At 43.2% G+C, this 26,616-nt stretch overlaps 1 protein-coding gene across 1 annotated transcript in view; it reads left to right on the top strand.

Annotated features, from left to right (window-relative positions):
- The first annotated feature begins 11,425 nt into the window (after positions 1-11,425).
- Positions 11,426-26,616, top strand: part of PALS1 (protein associated with LIN7 1, MAGUK p55 family member) — a 502,940-nt gene continuing 487,749 nt past the window's right edge. The window contains exon 1 of the mRNA XM_085627208.1: positions 11,426-11,581. The gene's annotated coding sequence lies outside the window, so the exon portion shown is untranslated. The remainder of the gene's footprint in view (positions 11,582-26,616) is intronic.

The following is a 26,616-nucleotide window of genomic DNA, read 5'->3' as shown; positions in this document are numbered from 1 at the left end:
ATTTCCGTTGATTATAAACTTCTGCCCAGGTATACACCTCATCTAGCTTATAATCTATGCGGTGTCTCTGCGAAACTTCTTTATCTTACGTTCATGTATTTCTTTAGCGTATTTATCAAGTTTAGCATTGAGGTCTTGTAGGTCTAGAAGTTCATCCCAATTGTCAGGTTCTTTTTTAGATAGTTCTTCTTTAATGCTTGCTATTTCTGTTTCCAAGACCTTTAGGATGTTCGAGAGTTCTTCCACAATCAGAAGAATCAGATCCAATGAACACTTGTTAAGAATTTGGTACCATCTTTCCATAAATTGTTTGTTGGTTTTACAGAGCATTGGTTTGAGAGCAATCCGTAGACCTCTGGGGATCCTTTTAGCTTTGTGGTAATGAATTTGAGTTGTGGCATGCAATCTCTGATTAATCTCTTTGCGACTGACATATTCAAGTTGTCTTAATAATTGCGATGTGGTAGATATTTGAGGACTAAAGAGTCTTGCCTCTTGAACTAAATCATATATTTCTGAAGCTGCTTCTGATGAAAATGCTAATGTATCTGCTTTGTTTGCTTTCGTGAGGATTTAAATGTACACTGACACTTCCAGGTGACGTCATAACTGGATTCCATAAACATGATCTCCACAATTGCATCACTGTGATTCAACTACTAACCTATGGATATGGCTGTATTCCTATACATTTTCCTTGTTTTGATGTTTCAGTTTTATGATTTTATCACGAGGACTAGTGATTGAATTGCCTTTTTGTTCTTTTCAGCTCTAATGAATACCCCTGATGAAGGGTTCTAACGGGACCCGAAATGCATTGGGTACACTGTTGAAATGTTGATATAATGATAAGTTGGACAACCTTTCCCAGCTTTGACAAGGAACCTACCTCATTTGAAGGTTTTTGAATGCAAGCACTATCGAGAATAAAACTGAATCGATAATACAACGACTATTGGTTTATATATCTCAACATCTAACTGGATTAAATTTGATAATGGCTTTTTAGTAGCCCTTTGAAAAGTGCTCGCGCCAGCATAAGGAACTCTTCCTTTTTGCACCATAGTTTGGCTGTTCACCGGAAGTCGCCATTGGACAGGCGCCTTGGCGTTTGTTGCACAACCCTATAAACTGTCGCAATTTTGATTCTACACCTTTAATTGTGTGCACGTTGGCATTTGCTTTAGCATGTCCTACCTTTCACATATATTGCACCCTGCCCATAGGGGTACCTTGGGCCTACCTGAGGGATGTCTGACATGTAAGAAAAGGGAAGGTTAGGGACCGGCCAGTGTGTGCACTGGCCTAGTCGACATGGCAGTTACAAACTGCGCGCAGACTCTACAATGGCAGTCCTGAGTTACCGTTTTCAGGGCTACTCACGGGGGTGGCACAACCAGTGCTGCAGGGCCCCGGGTAGCATTTGATTCACCAGCCCTGGCACACGCTGTGCACTTTACTAGAGGCTAACAGGTAAATCAAATATCCAACCATGGAAACACCAATCCATAACACAATTTACACAGAGAGCATATGCACTTTAGCACTGATTAGCAGTGGTAAAGTGCCCAGAGTCCTAAAACCAACACACACAGGTCAGGAAAAAATAGGAGGAAAAAGCAAAAAGTTTGGGGATAACCCTGCAAAAAGGGCCATTTCCAACAGGCTCCAACACATTACTAAAGAAATACCACAAGTGTTTGGTAACCGTTCCCACGGAGAAGGGATGTAAGACAGGATGACAACACTGGACGTACATTGCCATAACCAGAAAGCACACGCTTTGCTCAAGAAATCCTCTTCTGTATCATGTAGGTACTGTCTAAGAAAACAGGAAAACACCTATTAGTACTTCAAAGAATACCTTCCAAAGAATAACCTACACCAACAATCTCTCTGTGTCAGAACTCTCTCAATAAACTCACCGAATGAATTCGTATGCAGGTATCAAAGTGAGACAAGTTAATCCCACTCAACTCATCAGGAAAGGATTTCTAGTACAAGGTAGAAAAGGAATCGGAATCAGTAACTGTAACACCTCCAAAACTATGATGTGGCAACATCAAAAAATAATGACTCTATGAGAGAAAGTAAATAACACAGTCACATTCCTGCTTCAAAGGTTCATAAACTTTTTATCAGTACACTGACCTTTTGTATTGACGTAATCCAGGGATCAAATGAAGGAAGACATACAGCACACCGCAGGAGACGAGAAAACCCCAGTACGTGTCTTCCCCGATCCGGATAAAAGTGCGTCCAGGATGCAGCATGGTGCAACTCAATTAATAAAAACAACATCCGCGAAAAGCTGCCTTTGATATGACGGGGAAAAGTAAAAAAGTTGTGCATAAGGGAAAGCAGCACAACACAGTATTTCAAGGACCACAGCCCTGAAGGGTTTCGATGCAGCAGTAATCAGAGGATATGTGAGGAAATAGAGCCAAAAACAGCTAGACCACAGCTCTACAACTGAAACGCCGCATTCAGCAAGGGGGCATAGACAAAGGAGACCAAAAGCTCCAATCCAAGCAATGCCATGAGTCTGGGTGTGGTTTAAGTATAGAATCACTGCCCCTCCCTACAGCAAGCCCCACCTCAACATTCTCCGTACTCCCTCAAGCCTAGCGAGAGGTCAGCACTGTAAGAGGGACACAACACAGAGACACACAGGTAGGGAGAACAAGGGGGTAAAAAAACACCTGAACACATACCTTCTTCCCCTAGTAACAACATGGGAGTGCAGAGTGGGGAGGGCCCAAGCTAAGAAACCCCCAACAAAACCTGAACTAACACCTCTGGCCTCCATTACCAGACAGGAGGCTAACTGTCCACGAACCACAAGGCGTAACAGTTCTCCACCCAACACTGACCTACCAGGCGGGGCTTAGCAGGATGAAAGGCATGAAATCTACATATAAGGGAAGGGGCATGTACCTGATCTTCGGGTTCCCGGGAACTGTCCTCAGGTGAATACCCAACCCAATCAACAAAGTATTGTAATCTGCCTTTATGTCTTCTGGAGTGCTTCTCACTTCATATTCAACCTCTCCCCCTACTTCTATGGGTGGAGGAGGTAGCTCTGCTTGTCACAAGGTATCCTAAGGTTTAAGGAGAGAAGTATACCACACTGGATGTATCTAAAGTTCCTTGGGCAGTTCTAGTTAATTGCAGCAGGGTTGATTCCATTGGAAATCCTATAAGGTCCTATATATTGTGCGTGTAGTTTACGGGTTCCTCCTAATCATAAATTTTTGGTTGCAAGCTACACCTGTCCCACTACATAAAGGGGAGCTGGTTGGCGGTGTCAGTCAGCTTGGACTTTTATTGTATGTTTGTATTGTGATTTTTGGCATTAGGCCAGATTTTCACAAGGTTATCATGATGTGCTTTGACTGTCGGTATCGCTGTCAGTCCCTGTGGTATTTGTAAGGGTACAGCTTTAGGGTGATACCCTAGCGCGTAAAAAAAAAAAGTGAGCCCTTAGTTGCTGAGTGGGTGTTTTTGTTATAGGCAACTCTGCAGGTGGATGTTGTTGAATCCAAGAGCTGGAACAAGTACTCAATAAACACCGTAAGTACTGTTCTAATGTCTGATTGGTTCTTTCCATCTATCCATCTGTTTGAGGATGGTAAGCAGAAGACAAATGGTGGTCAATCCGAAGGGCGGTACAGACTCCCTTCCAGAACACAGAAATAAACTGTGTACCACAGTCCGAAATTAATAACAGCGGGTATACCATGTAAATGGACCATCTGACCAATGAACTCTTCTGCTAACTCTTTAACTGCAGGTATTTTCTTAAGGGGCAGAAAATGGGCAATCTTGGTAAGGAGATCCAATACTACAAGAATAGCTGTGTATCTCTGAACTAGAGGTAAATCTGTTATGAAATCCATAGTTATGAAATGCCAGGGAGAAGGGGGGAGGGGCATAGCCTGCAACAAACCAGCACTGGCACATTGTGAAGAGTTTGTCATGCACACATGCGGCAAGCCCGACCATAGGCTTGCACGTCTGTTGTAATTCCTTCTACTGACACAATAGTTTTGTTTTTCTTCTCTGGTATGACCCGCTGAGCAAATGGAATGACACCTGTGAATCACCTGCAGTCGTAACACAAGTGTGGGAACTGGGCAGTTTTGAACGTGTAAAGAAACGTTGTATACGTGTTTTGCCAAAAATTGGAAACTGCATGCTGTGATATCCTAACCATGAGGTCATTCCTTATTCTGCATTTTTCTAACTGGATTCTTTATGTGTCATGTAACCGGTAAATGCATCTTCCAAGTGGGCTTCCATGTTCTGTGTTCCAGGCTTGGAGGACGGTTTCCGTTAGGCAGTTTACCTTGGAACAGATAACTGGGCAGACGCTTGTGGATGGGCTCTTTATTTTGGATCTTGAATACTTAAATAAATAAGTATTGGGTTTATCTACCTGGGGGCGTATTACACATTATCATTGTTTGCACCCGGTGCACATTTCAAAAGGTGTGCCAGGCGCTAACAATGTAATGTGCCCTATTATGGTGAATGCGCTGATCCTAGGGCCAGTGCATTCATGTGAAAATACAGAGCAGCTGCTCTGTATTTTCACTGTGCAGTCGGCACCTGCCTGCACTTTCAAAAGGGATTAGAGATCCCCTTGCAGGTGGTTGCAGTCAGTGACTGCAAGGGGATGTCTGGGGGCCTCCTGCAGAGGACTGCTCTCATGGGGCGCACTGACAGTGCGTCACCTTTTAAAGGGCGCACTGTCAGTGCATCTCCTGCAGGCTTCTTTGACTCTGTGCTCCTGTCTGTAATATGGCGCGGACGCAGAGAAAAAGGAATTCCCTCATTTGCATAGGGCACGCCCCTATGTGAAATGAGGGAACACCCTCTGAAGGTAGCACTAGCGCATTAAGCGCGCCAGCGCTATCGGTATCATAGAAGGGGACACACAAGCGTCTGCGCCCCCCTTCTATAATACCAAAGTGCCCTGGGGCGCGCAAAGTGGGCGCAAATGCCGGTTTCGCCCCCGAGGCACCTTCTGTAATATGGCCCATGGTGTGTTTATTTGGAGCCATCACACTTTAACATTTTGGCAACAACTGGGAAAGTATTCACAGAAGAATTGGATTTTTCTTTACTATTTAGAGCCCGTCTGCAATTTATCCTCGCTACGGATTTGTTCTGAGATGGTCATTCCTTGCTGCAGTGCCTTTCTTTTACTTCGGCACCTTCCAGGATTGTTTTGGAATCCTGATTGGTCACTATACTTTTTGGGAGCTTGATTGGGAGTCTGATCTTATGTTACTCCAGAGACACCTCATTATGTACACGAGGCGGTACTGTGGTCAGGCTTGCGCACTGTTCGTAAGACGTGCCATGTATGCAGAGGCAACGCACGCGCTGTGCATGTGCCGTGCAACCAAGCTTAGCCTGTCTCTAGGCAATGCTGAAGCTTGGAAGCTGACGCATGCAATCTGCTTTACGCATCTTGGCTTTTCTGTTTCAAGGCAACCAAGACGCTCTGGTTGAACCAGCACGCACGTTCGTTTGCAATTCACTGGCTGAGGTGGGTTTTTTCCAATCTTTTTCACTAATCCTGTGTGCCTCACTTTAAGGAGCTGCATTTTGTTTCAAATCATCTGGCATTACTCAGTGGTAACATTTTTATTTTCCTTCTTTTCTTAGCTGATTTTTTTTGTTAGTTTCACTCTGTCTGGTAGTGGAAATGTGCAACAACCTCCTCCTTTTTTGGCTGAGCCAGGGAAGCCTAAAATGGAGTGGAAACATTGGGCGCATGTTTTCAGAAACTATTTGGTTGCTATTGATGGGAATAATTACAGCGCTGTCAGGAAGTCTGCTATCTTGTACAACTGTCTTGGAACTGAGGGGCGGCAAATATTTGATAATTTGCCTGAAATTCATTCCCCAGAAGAAGATTTAGGAGATGCTGCGGATGGAACGGGTTTGTGGAAGCAAAAAACAGATTGGGCTTAAATTTCTCAAAAGAACCTAGCATTGTATTAAAGAGATTTATTTTTTACTCATGGAAGCAAACGACTGGTGAAAGAGTTGATCAGTATGTGGCTAGCAGTTGCAAATTAGAGAAAGCCAAAGATCAAAATCTTTGTGCTTCCTATAGGCAATGCTGTGGTAATATCAGGAAGAGCAACAGTAAAAATCGGCCCACCAGATCACAAAAAAGGCTCACGGATCTCCTAACAACCGGCTCACATATTGACATTTCAGACCAGCCACTCAGGCATTGCCTGATTGCCACAATGACCAGGCCGACCCTGATAAAAATGTATCAGTTTTACCAGTGCTTAATTCAACGGACTATATAAACAAGGAATAATCCATACCCCCATGGGCGTCCGCAGGGGAGGGCAAGGGGGGGCGCTTGCCCCCCCCCTGGATCGCCGGTGCGGGCCCAGTCATGGTCGGCGCTAGGCATGAGCAGTGTGGGCAGCTGGGCCTCGCGGCTGTCTAACTAGGATGGGCCCCCCCACGAGTCCATTATGCTTTTGAAATGGTGTACAAGTTACAGGTGGGTAACCCCCCCTCCCTTTGGATTCGCCGATTTGGTGAACTGTGAAAGACATAAGGCTGGGTGGGGGGATGAGGAGGGGGGGGCCTCTCCTGGGCCGGTCTGCCATGGGTTGAAACGGCAACATGACACCGCATCCCTTTGAGGTGCTGCAGACTGGGCAGGGCAGGGTTTGTGGCCGTGATTAGCTTTCCCTGCATCTCTTTCTCTTAGCTTAATCTGCATGATAACAGCGTTAGGCAGACACTTGAACTGGTGTGCGGTGTGAAGTGAGGCCTGCCCCTGCATGAATGAAACGCAGAGCATCCTGCAGGGCTCACAACAAAAAAACAGAGCAACCTCACATCACAATGGGCGCTGCTCACTTCCAAAGAAGGGAAAGGGAGAAGAGAAGAAAACGGAGAGAGAGGTGGTTATATTATTTATTTTTTACAATTCTGTTTTGTTTACTCTAGCATCTTTTGTCGTCTGGGGGTGGATTCTGGAACCCTGCCCAGGTTGGGCCCCCTTACCCAAAAGTGAAAGATGCGAATTAGTTTCTTAACCTCTCAAGGGCCTCATTATAGTAAGGAGGCGTCTAATCAAACCAAAGGCAGGCAGGAGGAACTTCAAGCAGAGAGACAAGCTGCATTTCCTCTTATGTTATTTTAACAGAGGAGAGATTTTACTTGGGTTTCTCCGTTCAGTGCTGCAGGGCCTGTGTCTGATTTTCCCTAGGAGCAGCAACACTTATGGTCCATGAATGTGCCAGACAACGTTGGATGGATCTGGTCATTACCCGTCCTTACGCCACAGGTCATGGCAATTCTAAAGGCATCATTCACACACCAAAGCCTGATGGCACGTCTCTGGCCCCACAATGGACGATTACCAATTTAATTTTTGGGTTGTGTTCGAAGCTCACAGACACAGAATGTAACTATTTTTGCTGCTGTGGGGAGCAGGCAAAAAGAAATAAATCTAGGTGTTCCCTTCCGACTCAGAAAACAGATGAACTCCTATGATTGACAACATTAAATATTTGAAGAGAGAAACAACACCATGATCGTCAGCCACAACCAACTTAGAGCTACAGTTACAATATCTGAAGGTGCTTATGAACCAACAGCCCACGCAAGTGGTGGTAGTGGCCGACTGGCCACTAACAAACGTTTGGGGACAGGGACTTTTTTTCTTTTCTTACAAATTAATCTCTGAACTGGATATAATGTTCCCCTTTCATACACCTCTACGCGGGGAGATTCGGTTCAAATTAGAACATTTCCTCGCTTCGCAGTCACAGAAAGGAAACTAAAACAGAGGTCATCATGTTAAAATAATTACAACAGTTTGCCAGAAACGGTTGCCAGATATTTAACAGCCTATGTCGGAAAAAATACTGAATGATGACAAACGAAAAACATATGAAGGGGTTCTATTGTTAATTTTCCTACTAAAACCTTTCAAGTTTTATGGGATTGGTTCATCAATTCCTGCATCCACAGTTCCAGCTCACTGACTGTTCCCACGTTTGATTCTCAATATGTAAGAACCTGCACTCCTCTAGGACCGGTGCTTAATTTGTAAGTAGAAGCCCCGGGGCTCTCAGTTTTGCTCAGAAGGAGCTGCTGTATGTCAGCACGCTGAAAGCCATGGCTGCATAGTCTTGATTCCGCCACCTGTTTCCTTGTTCCACAAACTCCTGTCCCATTCTTTCCCTCTTGCATGTTCTTTCTTTGAACCTTCGTCACTTTTTCCGGCCTTTTTCTTCCTCCTTTGCTCCTTGTGGGTTTTCTACTCTCTTGCTTTGGATAAAAGTCTGACAAAGAAATATAAGTACTGGTCCCCAAAAATGAGTGCCAGTGCGCACCCCCTCACCCACTGGCTCAAATGAAACACGGTCTAGCCCATGTATAAATTAATTCCATTCGTCGACCTTGGTTCTGAGGTTTCTACAAGGTCTCCCTCTTCATCTCACATCTATTCTTTCACACTTGCTCTTAAGACTCATTTTAGGACAAATCTTTGGAGAATGTATCTGATAACTTCGTAACACAAGGGTCCCCTTACTGCCAGCAGGCCTCCAGATAATAGTGCGATCTATAAAGGTTTTAATAACATAATGTAATATAACAAAACATTTTGGCAAGGGAAACAGGCTCTGACAACTTCCCCACTGCAGAACGAAATTAGTAAAGGATGGAAGCCACCAATTAACCTCAACCTTGTCTACCAGGGGGAAGCCAGTAGTGATCCATAGCAGCAGGCCGGTGAAGACGGAGGCCACAAGGGTACGCAGTGACACAGCGATACATAGAAGAGCCCTTCAGACTAACACGCCATGGTGACCCATGAAGAAGGAATGAAGCCTCCCAGACTATCTCAACTTATGGGTGGAAAGTTACTTTTAATTGCCCTCTATCGATTTCCCAGGTCCCCTCAGATACATTTCATGGCAGTGAACAGGTTCCTTTCAAATGACATACAGGCCACTCAATTGATCTGGGTATGTAAAAATCTTGAATAGGAGAGCATATGACTTCTGTGTCTAAATGCCTAGTGCAAGATGTTACAAACTGCTGCATGTTGTGCAAAAGTGTCCCTTCTGGAAACCCTGTAGACCCAGTTAAAGTAAGTCACTAGAATATCCATTGCAGAAAGGTGCAGTCAAGGAAGAGCTACCAACCAATCTCAAGCCTGTATACCTCTCAGGAGGCGCCCATAATAGGGAACTTTCATCCTGTGCACCAAAATCGCATTCCGTACCATACCCCTGACTGTGTTAACTGGTCGATCATGTGGGCATGACAAGCTGTCTACTTCCAAGAACAACAAGCTTTGGCATAGCCAATAGGGCTCGCCTTATGGACCTTATAAGTGTTTAGCCATGCAACAGTTGATGTTGTTGCTCCAAGGATATTATGCTGCATAACTAAATACTTTTAAGGTCCCAAAGGCGAGACCTGTTGGCTATGCCAATGCTTGTTATTAAGTGACCTCAAAACACGATTTCTTCCCTAGAATGGGCAAGGCCCCTGAATAACATAAAATAGGGCTAAGCTCATCCTCCATTTTCTTGCCCCCCTACTCCTAGCTGAATGTAACTCTCAAGTCTCTCAGAACTCCATCTCACCAAACCCATGAACTCCATTCTGTCCATCCTTATTGTTTGCCTTTTGGTCTCTGCCTTTGTTCTAAAGAGGTGTGCATTGAAGGACATGTAGCCCTGCCTCTTCCATGTTCAATGACAGAGTACACCTAAAACCAACCATTTATCAGTCCCCTGCTTCCTTGTTTCAGTTTTTCTGCACCTGACCTTTACTTCTGCACTGACATCTCCCTCTCTTGCTTTTCCACTGACTCTAAAGAGGAGGTAGGCATTCTTCTGTCCATGTTGAAACCTGGCTTTCCCAATGAATTGTGCTGTGTGAGAATATTACAAGGAACATCTACTGCCAGTGTCTAGGAAATTTCCAATATTATCAATGCATTGTTCACAGCTGGACTTGTCCCCAAAGTTTGGAAAGTCGGTGTTGTTAGCCCTCTGCCTTCAAAAGATGGTTTGGATGTTCCAAACGTTTATAACTCTGATCTCATGGTGCTGTTACCCACTTTGGAAAAAAAGGCAAAGCAAATAATGTCTGAACAACTTCCCGACCATCTTGAAGAATTCAATGCTGTGTACACTCCTCTGTGAGTTTCTGTCCAAGTAGATAGATGGAATCAGTCATGGCTTTGGTACTTAATGAGGTGCTTCATTAATATTGTTTGATACGATGTGGCTTAGCGAGGCTGATCCTACTAGCTCTTGAATTTGACACAATCGCCCACTGTACCATCATTGAAAGGTTTGCTGATGTGGATCTCTCTAGAACCACATCAACCTGATTTAGAATTTTTTTGTTTTTTCCGGCCATTTTTAGTTTTTCCCTCTGTTTCATTGTAGTTGCCAGGTCGTCTGCTGTGGCACCTCACAAGATTTTTCTATTCCCCCTATCGGTTTCTTTGTTTATTTAAGCTCTTTGTCTTATTAGATTTCTTAAAAATGTATTTAATACTTGTGCTCAATCATGTGGGAGGATGGTGATGAAGTTAAAAAATTGCCCCCCCCCCCCCCTGGAAACATTTCTGCGGATGTCCTTGCATACCCCCCTAGTTCAATCGACTGTCCGTGTTTCCTTATATAGTCCATTACTTGATACTGAAACCTAGGATGCCGTTGTCAATCAGTCGCTGTTAAACAGACGTATGTAGTCAAGTTGGTGCTGTAGTATTGGTGATAGCTTCCAATTTCTCAATGAAATAAGTAATTTTGGTAAATACAAGACCTCCAGCAGTAAGAACGGTCGGCACAAACTCCACCGCCGGCTTCTTTATCCCTCTCCAAAGCCCCATTCCAATCCCTGGTCATCGCATTCTGAGATCTCAGATTGCGATGGTCTAGGACACAACAATGTAAATCGTCCCTTAGTTACCAAAATTACAACACGCTATGTCTGAGTTACCGGCTCCTACAGCCAATCAGGTGAACGAACATATGATCTATTTATGGTGAGTAAAAGCGTAGTGATTGGGACAGGCTTTTATGATTATACGCGATTGGTTGTTGGAAGCTCTTCCCAACTGTTAATTGACTGGAGGGCGATGGAGACTGTATCGCGACCTGTGATTAGCTACAAGGTCTCTTACCAGTCTATTATTGGTCGTGGAAGTTTCCGAGAGTGCTGTGTGGCCTCGGATTGGCTAGGTATCAGATTTTCCTTTGTTTACAGGTTGTGGGCCGCTGGAAACTGCGTCGTGGTTCGGGAGTGGATAAGACTCTTCTCGGCAGTGGTTCATTGGCTGTGGCGTTAGGTGGCTAGACAGGCTTTATGCCTAGCGCTTAGCTGCTGCACGCCCCGCCTCCCCAGGGTGGGCGGCCTCCTGCTCCAGAGTGCAGAGATACCGACTCTGAACTGAGTGACGGGTTGTCTGGGAGGAACCAGTGGCCCGTGGCCGAGCAAGTCTGTCTGTCCGCCCGAACGAGTGAGCGCCCAGGCCAGAGGCCTGTCCCACGACAAACCGGTGAGTAGACTCTCAGCTGCTTGTGTGGCGCGATCGCTCTGTTTTGGAGAACGAAACCTCAAATGCCTAGTGTATGTAGGGGCTATGTAACTAATGGCAGGGAGCCTCCTCCCCCCCCCCCCCCCCCCCCCCGCAAGGTTGGAGCAGTGCAGCGCATAGATAGGCTCTAGTCTACAGTCTTCACAAGTGCATTATTGTTGCAGGGGCGATCTCCACACCTTGCAGACTTTATGATCCATCTCTCGAAAAGTACATAACACTCTAATAAACTCAAATTAATATCTGTCTTCTCACGCGACCAATTAGTGTTATAATTCTGGAAAATAAAAATATTATTAAGATGTTCACTTGGTTCCTAGTCTGCATTGGCACAGACGAGCTAAAAAACGACGTACTGGAATGCGGCCCAGAGAAACCAGCGGCAGAGATTCGTTCGGGCATTCTTCCCATAGCTTTCTGGTACTTTACCTGGTGGCGTTTTAGACCTTTCTTATAATAATTGTATGCTGTTAGTTACATAAACATTCAGTGGTTTAGAGCCACCTAACCCGCTTTACTAAACAAATGTCTGTAATCCTGAACGAATCATGCTAGTCAACGAGAAGTCTTATCAGCCTGCCATAGCTTTAAATCCTCTTGATTGCATAAACAGTGCAGGTCTTTTCAGTTCCGTGTCCTGATGATGGGTTGCACATGCACAATAGCTCCGTCTATTTAGCTCACTTGGTACAGTTTATATGTCTCATCACATCTGTTTATTTGTTTGCCTACGCGCAGAACCACTTGTGTGTGTGCTGATTGTTATGTTGACCTTTCTTCTACGTGTTGCAGTAAATAAACATACCACGGAGCCCTGTTTTCTGTCAAGGGAGTCCCACTGAACTGTAAAACCCCAGAGTTTGCTTTTCTGAAGCACGTCTGTTATATTTCCAGGGAAGGCAGTCCTTTATCATCTCTGGCTGGCTCTCGCTGACGTTCTGGTACCTGGAAGTGCTGTCTCTAAAGCAACGTTTCTTTCACGTGGAATGCAGCGGTGTAGATGGACAACATTTAAGAACCCAGTAATGCTCCGACTGACTGTATTATGGAATGGTTTTGTTGTTTGAATCAGGTGGTGCTTTGTGTAAATCGAACGCTTACAGTAGGATTGCAGCTCTTATCGCACAGAATTGTTTCCCACGCTGTTGCACACGCCCTCAACCATAAGGTTATTTTAAAGATAATACCAATAACAGGGAACCCCGTGATGCCTTAAAGAATTATTTTAAAGGTGGTCTGATTTCACAATGGTTTGTGGAGATGTAGCATTTTGTTTTGTATAGTCTGACTCCAGAGCGTTTTACAGGATGGTGTTTGACAAAGCAAAGTATACATACACATAAAGTTTAAACATGTACCCGGCATCTTCTCACTAGTCAGGTACGATGTTCGTAGAGATAGTTTTATAAATAAGTTTAGGTAGACGGCACTTTGCAAGAGGGCGCAGGATAAGGCAGTAGATAAATCTAATGGCATGAAATATTGCTAAGAGCTGTACAATAAATCTTTGCAAACATAGGTAGAACATGTTGGCGTACAGCTGTGGGAAAGGGCGTTGTGTAAGCCTCATCACGGTGATAGGACATGGCATATGGTACTTGTGGGAATGATGCAAACGCAACCATAGGTATGTGGAAGAGGTTCGCACATGCCTATGCATAGATATTTACTCTGAGAGTTCGATAGGCATTAACGAATGAGTCAAAGCCTGGGAATGGAGATAGTGTGAGAATATATTGGTGTTCAGGTAGGTACTGCACGATTTTTCAAATTTCTGTTGTGAATTCATACTTTAAGCATGAATCACAAAAGCATAAGCCAGTGCACCAGTGTTAGGCATACGTGTGTAATGTGTAAACTATGTATTTACTGATCATAACTTTTCCTATGTATTGCATAAAACTGCAATTCTCTCATTCCTTCCTGCTGTAAGTAACGTGTTGCTATTCCCAAAATCGATGGTAGATTACCAAACTTGGTAGTATGGAAGGTTGCCGTGATCTTGCTGGGATTCGAACTTGTGACTTGCAGTTGTCAGTAGTGAGCGTTTGACTCACTGAACCACAATGTCAGCTAAGTGGGGCCTTTTAGGGAAATATGTATGGTTAAGAAAGCATTAGTGCCTTCAGGTTTTCCCTAATGTACTTATTGTGCCTTGTTTTGAAATTGACAAGCGTTCTGCCTTGAAATGTATGATTGTTTTTATACTTTTCTTGGTAAGTCCACCGTTACTTGGGACTAGCAGTCAGTTGCATCGCAATACATTGAAACAAGATGACGACACTCAGGATTGTAAAAGTGTTTTAATGTATTTCGATGCAACATTGACTGCTAGTCCCTAAGTAATGGTGGACTTACCAAGAAAAGTATAAAAACAATCGTACATTTCATGGCAAAACCCCTGTCTATATACTTTTAGAATTCCCCAGGTTCTACATGTTACTGGGATACCCCATTGATATTAATTGTTTTTATATTGACATGCTGAAGCAAGAATACATCAATCAGAACAAGTTAGGAAGTGGTCAAACAGGTGTAAACGTTGTAATTTATAGTGTATATAAATGCACACTGACATCACAGTTAAAACACCAGGGAGTGAAGGGCAACTTCAAAATATAAACCGTTCCGGGCAGATGAAATCAAGCGAGAGTCTGCTTGTGGTGGGTGTGAATTCCAAACAGACATTTGAGAAACTTTGTATTTACATGCATTTAGTATTTCTAGTCAGATAGGTCTTCTTTTGATGTTACTTTCCCCAACCTTACTTGCACTGCTATTTTACCAGTGCTTACAAACTTTGTGAATGTATGGTAACGAGAATTATTGTTTTGTGGCCGTTGCTGCATGCTGGTATTTCATTTTTCAGTGAAGTCCATATGGAATGCACTGGTGGTGTTTCACCAATTTAGTTTTGGCTTCAGTGTCACGAAAATCCGCCGTTCTTTTGTCTACGTTGTTGGGCTGGTAGATGTCTTTGGGGTGAGTGGCTGGGGTGAGAGTTTTCCCAATAAAGAAGCTTGTAATTGCTTGAGACAAACGAGGAGGCTTGCTGTACTAAACCCTGCCAACCCCAAGTGACCTTCTGACCAGCTCACACCCTGTTGATTCCGGTGCTATTGGAAGGCTAAATGTTATTTTTGCTTTTCTTATTAACTAGGCAAATGCTTTAAGACCTTGCATGGACATCCTCATAATGGCCTTGATGAATGATACAACGCTTATAAAGTAATAACCGTCTACCCCATAACACACATCCTTTTAATGGAGCAGAGAGAGCACCACACGCCTGCAGTGGGGATAATACTATTTTTAATAAGAAATGTACTCCTGTTTTATAAAAAAAATTCAGCATGCGTCACAGCATTCTAGTTTAGAATATGTATACTAAATGAATAAAGTATGTTACCCATATTCAAAGACAGCCCTATATGGTAGCAGACAGGCTAACTATCTAAATGGGAAAGTTTACTAGGTGACGCATAACTGTAGGTCTCAAAGACAGAGTTCCTACTAATAGGCTCTAAATCGGTGTTTCCCAAGATCAGGTCCCCTTACCGAGATGCTCACAAGCAAAGGGAGGTGGTGAGCAGCCCTGTTTAGTGTGAGTGTTCAGTGGCATCACGTCAGTTAAACTACCAGACAACAACAGCCAGGGTTTGGGGATATGTAGTTTGCAAAGAACCATTTACAAATGTTTTCTCCTAACTCCACTTTAACCAAGATATATATATATATATATATATATTTTTTTTTTATATACATATATATTTTTTTTTTCAACATACTGACACTGCATGCCTTCCCTGACTAATCCTTATAATCAAAGTGGGGTAGTTGTCTTGTGTGGTTGTATGCCCGTCTATTACAAATCAAGCCCCCACACCCGATAGAAGAGGGAAGAGTTTGCGTTTATATAGTGCTTGCCACCCCTGATGATGCGTCAAAGTGCTTTTTGGCGAGTAGCATGCTACTCCTAAACCCAAACATGATTAGTGGTGAATTATTATTAGGGAAATATGGAAATAATTTGAGCGGTGGACAGGTGAGTCTGTTAGTTGGATTGAAGAAGATAGTGGAGGGATAGAAGAGGGATGGTTCTAGAAAGTTTTTATTTGGTGAGCATAGCAGCAGTAGGAGGTTTGGGATGAGTAGAGGGGGGAAGAGTCAGAGGGAAGGGTATAGAAAGACTTGTTTGGCAGATCTCAATAGTAAGAGGTTTGAGATGATGCAAGCTGGGGAGAGTCTAGAAACGGCTATTCTGGGGATCACAGTAGTAGAATGGGGTATATTGCGAGAGGTATAGAGTAAGAAATAGGGTAGTGCATTGGTGAGAATAGTAGAATGAGGTTTGGGATGAATCCAAGTTTGGAAGTAGATGATATATTGAGAGAGGTATAGGGTGAGAGGTAGGGTAATGCAATGGAGATGCTGAATTAGGAGTTAAGTAATAAATATAAAGATACACAAGTACATGGAAGGTATATGTATAAGGAAGGTAAAATATCTAGATTTAAGTTGTATTCAATGAACTCACTTTCAAGTCTTGCTGTACTTTAAGCTAATTTATGTTTTTATAAAAAAAAAATTATTCAATACTGAAGTAATTGTAGAGGAATAGTTATGATAAAAATGTACTTATTTATTCAGTGACCTATATACATATTAAACACAGTGTAACATAACCATAAGTCGTATGTACATTTGTTAAGCAGTACTAACGAATATCTACATGTTTATAAACATAATAAGTATACACTTTTATACAAAGGAATACACATATCTAGGTTACACATATATAATCCAAATACATGCTATATACACAGGGATATGCCGTTTATTTATGTTTGAGCATGGTGATTACGTGGGGGAAGAGCCAACTCTTGAGCAGTCTTCTGAAGAAAACATAGTTATCAGTGGATCTTATGTTTTGGGGGTAAAGAGTTCCATAGTTTGGCTGCTTGAACAGAGAAGGATGTGCCACCTATGTTTTTTTTTTCTTGTGTGTGGAATTTTGAGTTGAGGTGCCAATCTAGAGCGGAGGTTCCTTAGTTGAATGTATGTGGTGATTTTATTCCTAATGAAGAGCGGCCCTGTTCCATGTATCACTTTGTGGGTGATACATAGCAGCTTGAATGTGGATCTTCTGGCAACCGATAACCAATGTAGGGCCTTCAAGGCAGGGTAAATGTGGGCTTGTGGCTTTATATGTAAGAGTAGTCTGACAGCAGAGTTCTGAATCCATTGTAGTCTTGTCATAGTTGTTGCAGATGATCCATGGTAGAGGCTTTTGGCGTCATCAAGTTTAGACAGAACAAGAAAGATAGCAGCCTGGACGTTGTGGGGAAAGATGCGCCTCAGAGGTTTTATAGTAATGAAGCTGGATCTTGTTAGTTTTTTCTCTTGGGCATTAATTGATAGCTTGGAGTCAATGGTAAATCTGAGGTTTCTTACTTCCTTAGATAGTTCAGACAGTGTTTCCAGATCAGGTCAGGTCCAGGCAGCGAGTGGGTCATAATTTTTCATTTGCCACATGTGAGTATTTCCGTTTTGGAAGCATTTGATTTGAGATGGTTCCATGTTATCCACTGATCAACGGATCAACGGATCTGAGGCAACTAAAAATGTGTGATTTTCCAATGTCTGTGGGGCTTTCCAGTTTAAGGAGTATTTGAGTGTCATCTGCATAGTAATAGAATGTGATCACACGTTCCCCATGCTGTGACCCCGTGAGCAGTTACATTGCTGAGAAAAGATGAGGGGCTCTCCTCTGGTTTATTAAGGGGTGTCATACCTTGACCAGTACTGACTTAGGGCTGTCTTTAATTGTTTCATCGTGGTTTTTATAACCCTGTCCTCCTCTGTGGTGTGGCTTCCATTATGGCCACCTCCTGTAATCTGTTGCTGTATATCTTACGTTGCAAAAACAACAGTTGTATTTGCTTTGTTCACCCTTAGTTGGCAGGGTATGCCCAGACGTGGGTCCCTTGCTCACTTCGCCACTGGATTCAAGAATAGCCTGACTGATGATGGTTATGAACCCGAAACCGGTCCCAGGATGCTTGTTTCCGGTTCAGGGAAGACATGGCTTGGCAGTTCGCGCTGGACTGTTCCCATGAGGCACAGGGTCAGACTGATTTGCATTTGGCCATGTCTGAACTGGGGTGGCGGAGTGAGCTAAAGAATGATGATGGATTAAACCCAGATCAGTTGACTGGGGGTGAGTGCTTGCAATGTTCAACACTCCGTCCATCATCCCCTTTGGTTTTGCTTTGTTTGCCCTAAGTTGGCAGGCTATGCCCAGACGTGGGTCCCTTGCTCACTTTGCCACTGGTTCAAGCTAGCCTGGCTGATGAGGGTTATGAACCGGAAACCGGTTCCAGGATACTTGTTTCCGGTCCAGGGAAGACATGGCTTGGCAGTTCGGGCTGGACTGTTCCCATGAGGCACAGGGTCAGACTGATTTGCATATGGCCATGTCTGAACTGGGGTGGCAGAGTGAGCTAAAGAATGATGATGGATTAAACCCAGATCAGTTGACTGGGGGTGAGTGCTTGCAATGTCCACCACTCCATCCATCATCCCCTTTGGTTTTGCGTATTTCTTACTTTGGCATTTATATAAAACAATGTTCACACTTTCCTAAGCCACTGATTGATTATGATCATAAGTTTTGACTTGCATGGCCCCAGTTTGAAGCATTGTATTACTTTGGACAGTATCCAGTAATTGATTACTTTGGGCTGTATATTGGTTAGTAAGTCCCAGACTCCTGTTGTGCTTGCACTGGTAAAACTGTGCTTCATTCACTTTTTGCCCCAGCTACATTTAACCTCCAGAATTTGTGTCCATTTCACTTGAGGGACACAGGCTGGAACAAACACCAACCTCCAGCTGTCACCGGTACCTTATAGTAGGAGCATGTTCTGCACAGGGCTTCCAGTGACAGGAAGTGTAGGGGGGAAAAGCAGATCCCATCTTGTCCTGGAGCCACCCAGATCCTTTACTGTAATCTGCTTGTAAGATGGCTGACTCGGAGAGCAGCCTTGAGTGCAAAAGATATTTCAATACATTTTTGTACTTTTGATGACGTTAATCTATCTACCAAACATTGGTTTTATCCCCATTTTAATTATTTTTTTAATCACAATAGCTTTACAGATGTGCCTTTTTTCAGTTGTCAGGCAAATTAGAGATAACAGTATGTAGAATGGCTGCTCGCCATCCATCCGTAGCTTACTCGCTACGACTCCATCACGCCTGCTATCAGTTGAAATCCTATCATACTGAGCATTATTTGTGTTTTTAGTGTACCTCAAAAGGGCCTCTGCGCCTCGCAGACAAACCTAGGTTCCTGTGTGTCTTTGTAAGCTGTGGTGCCAGGGGGAGCAGCCACAACTTGCCTTTTGAATTGCACGTTTTTTTGTACCTTGATTCATGCCATTAATGTGGAACGGGAAATGTTTCTCACGTTGCATCACTTGAAATCTAACTGTATGCCAGCTCCTTATATTGGATAATGTTTATCATTTTGAATACATTTTGTTTTAAACTTTAAGGTCTCAGACTGCTGGCTTTGCACAAGACAGCTGTTCTTTTTGTCATGTAGGTAGTGGTTTAATACTCCACGGTCTATTTTTCGCATGAATTGCACGGTTTTATGGTTACTTGAATTGTACATGTTCTCTTAAGGATTTGTGCATTATTGTTTGCTTTTCTAAGATGATTGGTTACAACGGAAGCCTTTAAATAAAAAAAAAATCCAGTCATCATGCTGTAAAAAACCTCTCTCCAGGGAATAGCGGCGAGGCTCATATGTTGGTATTCAAATTTTTGTATAGTCTTTTGAAAATATTTTTGTAAAAGCTCTTTAAGGTTGACAGATCAGTGATGCAGGGCTTTATTCCGAGTTTTAACTACCGTGTATGTTGTGAGACTTGTGATTCTATTTGATTTTTGTTGGTTCACTGAATTCTCACACCTGGAAACAATGACTTGTTGAAAAACCCACGATTGGAGCTTTGTGTCAGTGAGATGGAGTCTTCTGTAATGTTAGTGGGGATGGGACGGCGATTCTTGGAAGCCATGCGGGTGCAAATGTACTACTGCCACATCTTCTGACTATGTGTAAGTAGTCCATGTATCATGCAGTCTATTCACCGTAAAGATATTTTATGAGAAGGTTGTTAAATGGCATTCTGAGTGGCTTTTACTTGTTAGTTGCCGAAGATAAATAAGCAAGAACTATGGCTTCGTTGTATAGAACATTGAAAATGCTTCTGTTCTGAAATTATGAGACTGTGAAAGCAATATAACGAGTCTGTTATTATTCCGAGGCAGTGAAGGGTGGTACTGCTACAGAGTTAAGATTTTTTTTCCCCACCCTGAGAGATTTGCTGAAAATGGAGAGCCCGACAGGGACCTGTTTCAGCACCTGCTTTTTAGAACTGCTGTTGCTCAGCACCGACAAGGCCCTGCCCACTTAAAGCCCTGTTTGGCAAGTGCTTGGCATGAGGAAACCAGCACATGCTGTGAAGGCACCTTTAGAGCCATGCGTGGGGTGCAGAAGCCCTTGACATAACACATGTAAATTAGATGTAAAATGTGTCATGTTATCGTTCTATAATGCCATAGACGGGGTTTGTTATTGCCACCTGAACCCCACAAGACAGCTTTCCGGCTATGACGGATATTGCGTCATATGCATGTTTCTATGTTACGCAAACTGTGTCATACTTCCCAATGTTTTGACATCTATTAGTAACTCATAGGAGTGGTTATTTTTTTGTGTGGGAATTGTGAAAGATATTCTACAGGTATGATAGGACAACATTCCTGTGCAGTGTGGGTTTTTGGAAAAACTGCTCTTTGTGCAGTTTGCGGCCAAATGTGTGCACACACTATTTATAACTACTACGTGTGTAGTGATCCCACCATGGTATCTCGAGATCTGGTGGGATTTAGAAATTACTCCAGTTTCAACTTTGTCTTATTTATTGTATTGTATTTTTTAATCAGCTCAGCTACAAAATGTTAGGGGGATTTTAGGGCCCTAATCTAAATATTCTTTGAAAATCCTTTTTTTGCACTTGTTTATTTATTTGTAATAAAATAATAACTTCTCTTTTACCTTTTAATCAAATTTATGGCATTCAGTTTCTGAGCTCACAAGGATGGCAGGCTGAGTTGGCCCTGCAGGTATTTGAATTTGTGCCCTGTTGCTTACCGCAGAGGTCAGCCAAAGGCATTTAACTTAATAAGACATCTATCCAACTGGGAACAGAGTAAAACTGGACACTCGAAGAGTCTTATAAAACAATGTGAGGAGGGGAGTTGGCCTAACGGCTAGGGCGCTCGACCTGGGGAACTAGGTTCGAGTCTCGGTAATGACGCTGAACATCCTGTGATTCTGGGCAAATCACTTAATCTCCCCGTGCCTAACAAAGAATGAATGTGTGTCCTAATGTAACGTAACAGGTGCTATGTAAAGCGCTCTGATACCTGATTGGATTCGGGTCAAGTTCGCGCTATATAAAACTCTGCAAAAAAAAAAACATAACTTGACATTAAGCCTAGCAAATCGACGTGGCGAATCCGTTTGGCCCAGCCACAAATCACACACGTTTTTGGTGTGTGTATGGTTTGTGTGCACCTGGTGAACATCTCAGCACAGGTTTGCATAACTTGTACCTCTATGCTCACACGCCTTTGGTACACATGTTTTTCCCCTCTTTCATCCACAAGCTTTTCCACTTTCATGCGCCACGATGGACCAGCAGGATCAGCATATACAGGCGGACTGGTATATTGACTGGCTAAAGCCTTACTTTAACAGCCTTCCCGCTGCACCCCTCAGACAACCCTCAAAGCAGCAGAGACCACAGAGCAAGCTGTGAACAGGATCCACTCCCAAAGCACGAGAAATGGTGCTGGAGCATTTCAGATATTGCGATTCACCCAGAATCACTGGGTGTGCCGAAGCAGGATTCAAATCCAAGTAAGTAGTTTTGGAAGTAGGAAGCTCCTACATTAGGCCGAATCTCCACCTCCGAGGTATGCCCTAAATCTAGAGAGAGGGTAGGATTGCACTTAAGCTTGAACCTTACAGAGGGAGTAAATATTTACCATTTATATTTAGGCATACAGCCAGCTAAGTAATTCATCCAGAATCACAGAATGTGCTTGAGTTGTGCTTCAAACCCTGGGCAGTATAGTTCATGTCAGCTGCTCATTCCACCAGGTCACATCTCCACCACCCTTCATACCCCTGCTTACATTTTAGCCTAAATCTGCTTGTATTAGTGGGGGACGGTGACACACTGAGATATCTGGTATGTACAGTAACAGGAAGTAAATATCATACTTGGTTAAAAAAATGTAAGTGAGACTCCCGCTGAAATTGAGAGCCTAACCTACCAAACTGCCACAACGGGTTGAGAGGTATGCATAACTGTGTGCTGGTGGGCCGTGTGTTTTAAGGGCTGAATAGGGATATGTAGACCTACCAACTGTGCATCATCTCCCTCCACTTCCTTCCTCTTTCCCACCCTATATGCTTGTAAACAATTGATACTCAGCAGTTTTATCCTGTATAAGTTATTTATCAGCTTTAGCATTTTAGAGTAAAAACAAAATTTTTAATTTACATTCGGCCGTTCGCATGATTACCACCCTAAACGCGTTTACTTTCAGTAAGGACCAACAGCGTAATTGCCTGTTTTAAGCTTTTCTATCATTGGATTCATTAATGGCCATGGTACTTAAAAACTCAAAAGCGACCAGGTGCTGTTGCGCTTCTTCGTCTTAATTATCAGAAGTTATGTTAGTGTGTCAGGCTTGTATTCACGGGGCTGGTTTCCAAATAAAAATCTTAGATCTTTCCCTAAACTAACGATTTCCATGTCTTTTCTCCCACCTCAGTAATGGAGGTTTAGGGTCTCATTGGTACCAGAGTGTGATCAAGCCATTATAACGCGTGCGCTTGCGTAATCTATACCTGGTTTATTTGAAATGACCGCAAAGGTGGTGTGAGGAACACACCCACTGAAAGTAGATAGATGCTTCAGTAAAGAGGGGTCCCTGCAGCACTTATAAAAAGGCAGTTTGGAAAGATTAAAGAATAGCAACTTTGTCTCTATTGCCTTTCTTTTCCACATCACAAAGGAGACACAGTCGTACCCAGTGAGGCACATCTGTTCTACCAACCCGATAGCAACTCTGAATGAAGGGGAAATATAATTTAAAAACTCAAATCGAAAACTGGCTAAAGCGCGATAGGTTAAATAGGCAACACCGAAGCCAAGATGGCCAGTAAAATGTTGTGTGTTGCACTGTAGAAAGGATGACTGATACCATTTTTGAGTAGAACTGGACTGAGGGCATGTGCGTCAAACCTCTCTTTACCTGCTGGGTCATCTTACTGGTGATGCCACTGAAGGACAAATGTGGGGATGTGTATGGATAGCCTTCTAGGAGACGGGGTTGTACTATGTTTCCTTGTGGACAGTAGAGCTGGCAACTGTATCATGGTTCAGGACTGTGCTTGCCTAAAACAGGGATGGGTCAGGGAAAAATTCAAGGGATGCGCATAGTCACAGTAGTACATCTCGCGGCACCCCGCAATGCAACAAGACAAAGGCGGGTGGTGCATGGAGGAAAAGTGCCTCCGCGAACATCCTGAAAAGTCATCAACAGACCGGCAGTTGAAACACTTTGCGATTATTCCGCCCACTGTCCTTTCATTCTTGTAGATAACATACAAACTACTATTGCTCCACTGATCCCACGTTTAACATACATTCTCATCTTTTTGCTGTGTGATCACTTGAGCATTTTATGGAGCAGTAAATACTTTGTACAAGCTTTTTTATCTTTGGTTTTCCACAATTAATGTTACGTCTATATATTGTGTTTAGTCATTGAAGCTTGAATGCAATTTTTTCCATGGAATCCATGTTCCTTTTACCCCTGGATCCAAGCGATCTTTAGTATGGGTGACCATTTGTTGCTGTTCAGTTACCATAATAGGGCCAGTATGTTGCCTGTTGGGGGGCGTTGGGCCGAGGTGGTCCACGTGGAGCACTGGAGTCATGAGAAGTGCTAGGAAATTGATGGCTAAGGCCAGTGAGAGTCTGTATTAATAACAGCAATAAGGATATGTTGAGCAAATGCACATGAGATAGTAAGTCGGACAGAGCGTATGGCGCAAGTGGTTGATACTTCAAACAGGTCAGATATTGACCATATATTTTGCGATAAATAAAAAGGTAGAATACACAGGAATGCAAAATATAGCAGTAATTGTGATTAAAAGAAGGATCTTAAAGCCAATGCCTACTCAGGCATGTACTTACCTGACTATTGAACAATATGAAAGAAAGCAAAATTTTGAAATGTTGCTGTACTTGGGCTTGTTAGTCTTTTCATGATGTCATTAATTGTGACATTGATTTTGTTTTAAAAATGCTACTGGCTGCATAGTATGAAAGATATGTATGCATCAGATGAGCGGTCAGGATAGGTATGCACAATATTAGTCTTTTTGCATTTAGCTAAAGGTGAGCATACGTATAGAACTACTGGAACAAGAAATGAAAAATAGTGGTCAAAGAAGAGTAGTGAGGAAACAAAGAACAAAGACAAAATGAAACATACGAGAAGAGGAAAGGGGGTAAAATACATTTCCTAATTCATGCAAGGAGTTTATTTCCACTTTGATTGCACCAGTGTGTGTATCCTTCAGTTCCAGGCTGCTGCCAGAAATCATCGAACTGTCAGTGTTAGATGCTGTTCAGAGACAATCAATAGGAAGTGACAGGCAGCTGTGGTATCCTAAGCCTTCTTACCTTAACCTCTGAACAACAATTTCTGAAGTTCTTTGTAACATGGACAGATCAACTAAAAGTTAGAGATTTTCTGGATCATCAAAATGACACTTTCATTGTTTTCTTGCTACCCATTCCCACTTACACAGGTATTCCAGTGGTGTGGCCAAGTCTTCATAGTATTAGTATTGTGGGTAAATAAATATCTTCCAAGGAAAGGTAATTAAGTTAGTGCATGTTAGACGCTGCCCTCAGCAACTTTGCTTCCGCATCTTCAACACTCTGAACATGGCCGATTTACACTAAAGGTTTGACACATTATTTCTGTCTCAGTACTATCAAGCCCCCTCACTGTCTCTTGATTTGATTGTGTAAGAAATAACCCTGGGCGTAGTTCGCGAAGTAGCACTACGCGAAGCTACGCAAAGTGCAGTTCGCACTACGCGAGCTACGTGTAGCACTTTGCGAACTGCGTAGTACCCTGTTCGCACTGTGCAAGATGTCGTTTTCAATGATTACACAGTGCGGAGAAGCTACCGGCACTGTGCAATCATTGAAAACGGCATCTTGCACAGTGCAAGCTGTAGTTTTCTGCCGCTCGAGTAGATTTTTACTCGAACGGCAGCTTTCTCAACGCGAACTGGTAGTTTCTTATCGCGAGCGGTCGCGAGCATACGCGACCACTCGCAATGAGAAACCTGACCATCTCGCGTTGAGAATCTCGCCGGGAGGTTTATTTTCCACGCTCTCGATCACCAACTTGATGTTGCTGATTGCGAACGAGGAAAAAGTCTCGCCGGGATGTCATTTTGCTTGCTCGCGGTCGCCAACTTGACGTTGAGGACTGCAAGCAAGCAAAAAATGACCGCTGCACTACGCAACACTACGCTACGCGTGTTTGCACTGTGCTACGTGCAATTCGCGTAGTGCGAAGTAGCGCAAACTTCGCAAACTACGCGAGTGTAGCGTAGTGCTTTGCCCAGGCTTAGTAAGAAACTCCTGCAGGATTCTGTGCTGTTGGGAGAGCAACACAAACCTTTTTCCATATTTGTTGTTCATTACTGTTCTGATGGAGGCATTGGAAATGTGCCACGGCATTTCAGCACCAGATGGCGTAATACGTATGTATTTGTCCAGTAGCACTTTGTCCACTTCCTTCTGTTTTTTTTTTTACCAATAATGTATGTGCCTGGGCCTTGGAAATTGAAGTTTTGCATATCATTTGCAGCTTCTGTGTTGGCTGTAACTCTTATGTAAAATAATGACCTTTGTATTTCCCAATGATTCATTCCCTATCATGAAGTTTCCAAGTACTTTGTGCTCAGTTTGTAATGAAATAAATATATAATATATCTCGCCACTTCACACGCCTGCCTTTGGATATAGACAGACTCTGGTTCGCTCATAAACACGGTTTATTGGCAATAAAACAACGGTAACGCGTTTCAACAGCCGCAGCTGCCTTTCTCGAACCAATTGTAGTTGCCATTTTGGTTCCTTTATATACATGTTCCTAGGCCTTCCAACAACATTAAAGTGACAGTGCAAAAATCAACATTTAAAGTGACATCGTGCCTTTACCCTATAAAGTGACGTGTTAACCGCAGCTGTACAACTTCGTTTTTCAACATACATTGACAATAGCAGTTTTTCTCAGCATATCGTTTTGATTTTTGCTAATATGCTTGGCTAGCGCTCCCTTAAGACAGGGTCAAGTATCTCCTGGCATTCTCATACGTTGTTTATGCTCGTGCATCACCTATCCAATAAAAGGCAAGTGCCTGTTATTGCCCACTAATATCCGAACATATGTTCCTTAGGGGTCTCCAGCATTTTACTGGCAAGTGCCATTTAGTCAATGCACACTACCCCCAGGTTCGCTGGGGAAGGGAACTAGAGGCTTGTTAGGGTAATAGGAGACGGCCTGCCTCCAACACAACTTAGTATACACAAATAGGGCCGCTCCTATTAGAATGACCTAAACAATGTTGAGTGGTGTTATGTGAATGTGAGTGTGGACATCTCACTAAAAATTACGGACTGGCCTCACACACCACCTGGTGTCATGCTTCATCATCGGCCAGTCCTCGCCCTCTAAAAACTTGGTTTGATAGAGGGCGGGCATGCACCTGACGACAGGGATGCACTTCTACCTAAGTGGGGCCCAAAGTA

This window comes from Triturus cristatus, chromosome 9 (assembly GCF_964204655.1).
Source record: "Triturus cristatus chromosome 9, aTriCri1.1, whole genome shotgun sequence".
Taxonomy (NCBI): Eukaryota; Metazoa; Chordata; class Amphibia; order Caudata; family Salamandridae; genus Triturus; species Triturus cristatus.
Note: the sequence above shows the minus strand (reverse complement) of the source record. Positions and strands in the feature narration are given on the sequence as shown.